We start from the raw sequence: 4,902 nt of genomic DNA, 5'->3' as shown, positions 1-4,902 counted from the left end.
AGGAGGCGGTGTTGACTTCATCTCCCAGAATTCCTCAGCCAGCATGGCCACTGAGCAGAATTCTGGGAATTGAAGTTCATCTATCTGGAAGCTGCTCAGATCAGAAAAAATATTGATTTAAACTGGAGACAAGAATATTGATTGTGGAGAACAAAAGGAAGAATCAATATGGCGAAGGTCCTGGACTGACCCCAGAGAGTCCCAAATTCTAATCTTCCATCAGCCACAGATGTTCCATGCGGTGGTTTGAGCCAATCTTTCTCTCTCAGCTCAACCTACCTCACAGGGCTGTTGTGCCGAAGAATAAAAAGAGGGAACACTGTGCTGAGCACCTGAATGAAAACGAAGGATATAAATTAAATCAATAACTATCGGCAATGAATTGGTCCCATGATGTTTCTTTCTTTCTTGGACAGTTTAATTGATTTCCTATTCTGTTCAACTGACCTAATGGGGTAATAATAATAATAATAATAATAATAATAATAATAATAATAATAACAACAACAACAACAACAACAACAACAACAACAACAACAACAACAACAAAGTTGGAAGGGATCTTGGAGTTCATCCAGTCCAAGCCATGCTCAGGCAGGAAACCCTATACCATTTCAGACAAATGGCTGTCCAGTCTCTGCTTAAAAACTTCCAGTGTTGGAGCATTCACCACTTCTGGAGGCAGGTTGTTCCACTGGTTAATTGTTCTAACTGTCAGGAAATTTCTCCTTAATTCTAGGTTGCTTCTCTCTTTGATTAGTTTCCATCCATTGCTTCTTGTCCTGCCTTCAGGTGATTTGGAGAATAGCTTGACTCCCTTTTCTTTGTGGCAGCCTCTCAAATATTGGAACACTGCTATCATGTCCCCCCTTGTCCTTCTCTTCATTAGACTATCTAGTCCAACCCCCTTGCTCAAGCAGAAGACCCTATACCATTCCAGACAAATGACTGTCCAATCCCGTCTTATAAACCTCCAATGATGGAGCACCCACAACTTCTGGAGGGAAGCCATTCCACTGATTAATTGTTCTCATTGTCAGGAAATTCCTCCTTAATTCTAGGTTGCTTCTCTCCTTGATTAGTTTCCATCCGTTGCTTCTTGTCCTGCCTTCTGGTGCTTTGGAGAATAGGTTGTCCCCCTCTTCTCAGTGGCAGCCCCTCAGACTGTTATCATGTCACCACTAGACCTTCACTAGAGTAGACCCACCCAGTTCCTGCAACTGTCCTTCATATGTTTTAGCCTCCAGTCCCCTAATCATCTTTCTTGTTCTTCTCTGCACTCTTTCTAGAGTCTCAGTATCTTTTTTATATCATTGTGACCAAAACTGGACGCAGTATTCGAAGTGTGGCCTTACCATGGCATTATAAAGCAGAACTAATACAGTTTGTCTGGCTTGGCTTCTTCTACCTAAATAAAAAACGTGCAGGTTGAATGGTGCTTTATGCAGTTTCGTGGTGCTTTCAGATCCCTCTGCCCCATTCATGGAACGAAGAAGAGAGATCTTCAATCCAAGATCTTCCCTTCTCTCCTATAAAGTCTATCCCAGTGGTGGCGAACCTATGGCACGCATGCCAGAGGCGGCACTCAGAGCCCTCTCTGTGGGCACGCGCGCCATGCCCCGGAGATGGCAACCGTCCCTCTTCAACCAGCCGCCCGCTAACTCGCCGAGGTCCCACATGGCTGGATGCATCCCAGCATGGCTGGTTTCCCTCCCCCCCCATCCCATCTCTTCTGGCCTCGCATGCTCTCCTTTTCCTGGGCACGACCCACTGCATCTATGCTTCTCTGAACTGTTGGTGGCGGGTTGTGGGGCACCAGAGTGCGCCAGTCGAGGGGCTGGCAGGCTGTGGCGGCTGACGGACACCGTCGGCCCCCATGTGCTCACTGGCCTCTGTGTGCCAATGGTGTCAGGCACCAGCTTCCCCAGCCCCTGCCCCGCCTTGCCCTGTGACAATGGCATCCCTGCCCTGCCTCACCTTGCCTTGCCTCCCCCTGCAGGACAGGCCTCCTGCCCACTGCCCCACCTGCCAGAGACCCCCTGGATCTCCCCCAACCCTGCCCGGCCCCCACAGGCATCCCTCCCCACGAGCAACATCGAGGTGACCACGCCCACCTTGGCCACACCCACCCAGTCTACCATGACCACCACAGCCACACCCACCCAGTGGGCCACACCCATCTGGCACCCGGCGATAAATAAGTGGGTTTTGGGTTGCAGTTTGGGCACTCGGTCTCTTAAAGGTTCGCCATCACTGGTCTATCCTTCTTCCAGCTGGAGATAATAATAATAATAATAATAATAATAATAATAATAATAATAATAATAATAATAATAATAATAATAATAATAATAATAATAATAATAATAATAATAATAATAATAATAATAATAATAAAGTTGGAAGGGACCTTGGAGGTCATCGAGTCCAACCCCCTGCCCAGGCAGGAACCCTACACCATTTCAGACAAACGGCTGTCCAGTCTCTTCTTAAAAACTTCCAGTGTTGGAGCATTCACCACTTCTGGAGGTAGGTTGTTCCATTGGTTAATTGTTCTAACTGTCAGGAAGTTTCTCCTTAGTTCTAAGTTGCTTCTCTCCTTGATCAGTTTCCACCCGTTGCTTCTCGTCCTGCCTTCAGATCTGATGGGGCTTCCAACCCTCTTTGATGTCTTACTCCATCACCTTCACTCCTGGGAAAGCTTTTACCATTTTCTGTTGATGGACCAGGTGGAAGAAGATCACAGAGGTGTGAATCACTTGCTATGGATCTTCTGACATACCTTCATGAATTCAGGGAATCCATGATGCAACCCTTAATGCAAGGAGGAGTCCATTCCCAGGAGTTTTAGTCTCCCTAATATGCAAAGAGGTTTTAGAACATTGAATGGTTGTTGTTTTTTATGGGCCTGAAACCAAGAAGAACAAGAGGCAGATCAAACTGGAGGTGGCAATTTTCTCAGATATCAAAGCAGGAGATTGCATAAAATTTGCAGAAGCCACATGCTACATTACAGAATAGCAGAATTGGAAGGGACTTTGGAGGTCTTCTGGTCCAAGCAGGAAACCCTTGGACTACTGAGACTTAATAAACTCTGTTTTATCAATAATAATACCAGGGTGCTATAGCTTCATTACAACAAAACAGAATAACAGAGTTGGAAGGGACCTTGGAGGTCTTCTAGTCCAACCTCCTGCTCAAGCAGGAGATCCTCTACCACTTCAGACAAATAGTTGTCCAATCTCTTCTTGAAAAGCCGGAGACCGTATATCATTTCAGACAAATGGCTCTCCAGTCTCTTCTTAAAAACCTCCAGTGTTGGAGCACCCACAACTTCTGGAGGCTGGTTGTTCCACTGGTTAATTGTCCTCACTCTCAGGAAATACCTCCTTAGTTCTAGGTTGCTTCTCTCCTTGATTAGTTTCCAGCCATTGCTTCTTGTCCTGCCCTCAGGGGCTTTGGAAAAAAGATTGACCCCCTCTTCTTTATGGCAGTCCCTCAAATATTGGAAGACTACTGTCATGTCACCCCTCGTCCTTGTCTTCATTAGAGTAGACATTCCTAGTTCCTGCAGCTGTTCATTGTACTGTTTAGCCTCCAGAACTCTTATCTGTGTTGCTCTTCTCTGCAATCTTTCTAGAGTCTCAACGTCTTTTTTTATATCGGGGCAACGAGAATTGCATACAGAATACTAAGCGTGGTCTTACCAGTACAGTATAAAGCGGTACTAATCCTTCACCTGATCTAGATACTATTCCCACTTGGGAATGATGGTCAGGCTAAACCAGAATCTACTTTGCAATTTCTTTGGTTGGGTATCTGCTTTTTTTTTTAAAGGCAAGATAAACATAGAATCATAGGGCTGGAAGCCCCCTACCGAAGGCAAGAGTTCTTATACCAGTGGTGGCAAACCTATGGCACACATGCCAGAGGCGGCACTCAGAGCCCTCTCTGTGGGCACGCATGCCGTCGCCCCAGTCCTAGGCCTTCAGCTGGGTTTTATAAAACCTTTTCGCTTTAGGCCTCTGCCGCCGTGTGCAAAAAAAAAAAAAAGGTTCAATCAATCAGTCAATTTTAACTTCTTGCGGGGGAAAAAAGATCTTGCAAAGTTGGAATTGATTGATTGAACTTTTTAGTCCCACCCAGTCTGCAGTTACCACCGCAGCCACGCCCACCCAATGGGCCACACCCAGCCAATGGCCACATCCAGCCAATGGCCACACCCACCCGGCACCCGACGATGCATAGGTGGGTTTTGAGTTGCAGTTTGGGCACTCAGTCTCTAAAAGGTTCGCCATCACTGTCTTATACCATCCCCGTCAAATGGTTGTCCAAGCTATTCTTGAAAATCTCCAGCGATGATGCATCCACAACTCCAGGAGGCAAGCTATTCCACTGATAAATTTTTCTCAGTGCTTCGCCTTTGTCCTTCTGGGGAGTCATGGCTGCCATCTTGCCCATTGGGACCCTCTCTTTGTGAAGATGGAGGAAAATTATTCTCTTTTTACTATTCTGGATGCAGGCAGTTGCTCTGGCCATAATCCAGATAGAATAACTCGATGAAATGGTAACATGCAGAATATTTATTCTTCAGGAATCTCAAAACAATAACTCACCATTAATGAAGAGTTCTTGTCGAGCCCTGCGAGGCCAACACGCCCACCGGCAACCGAGCCTCCGCCGCCCGCATCAATTACCCTGCCGGCTGTGTGAGAATGCCGTCAGCCATCCCGACCTTCTTCCTGGCCGCACTGCTCCGCTAGGGCTCCGAACGCACCACTCGCAGCAGGGGGAAGAGGGCGACGGGCGCTGCGGTGTGACGTCATCCCCCTGCACCTCGCAGAGCCGACAACGAGTGAAGAGGAGGTGGTGGGATATACAGAATTGTATATCCCACCACCG

Source organism: Protobothrops mucrosquamatus, unplaced genomic scaffold, assembly GCF_001527695.2.
Source record: "Protobothrops mucrosquamatus isolate PMUCROS unplaced genomic scaffold, P.Mucros_1.0 scaffold4267, whole genome shotgun sequence".
Lineage (NCBI taxonomy): Eukaryota > Metazoa > Chordata > Lepidosauria > Squamata > Viperidae > Protobothrops > Protobothrops mucrosquamatus.
The sequence above is the reverse complement of the archived record's forward strand: the minus strand, read 5'-3'. Positions refer to the sequence as shown.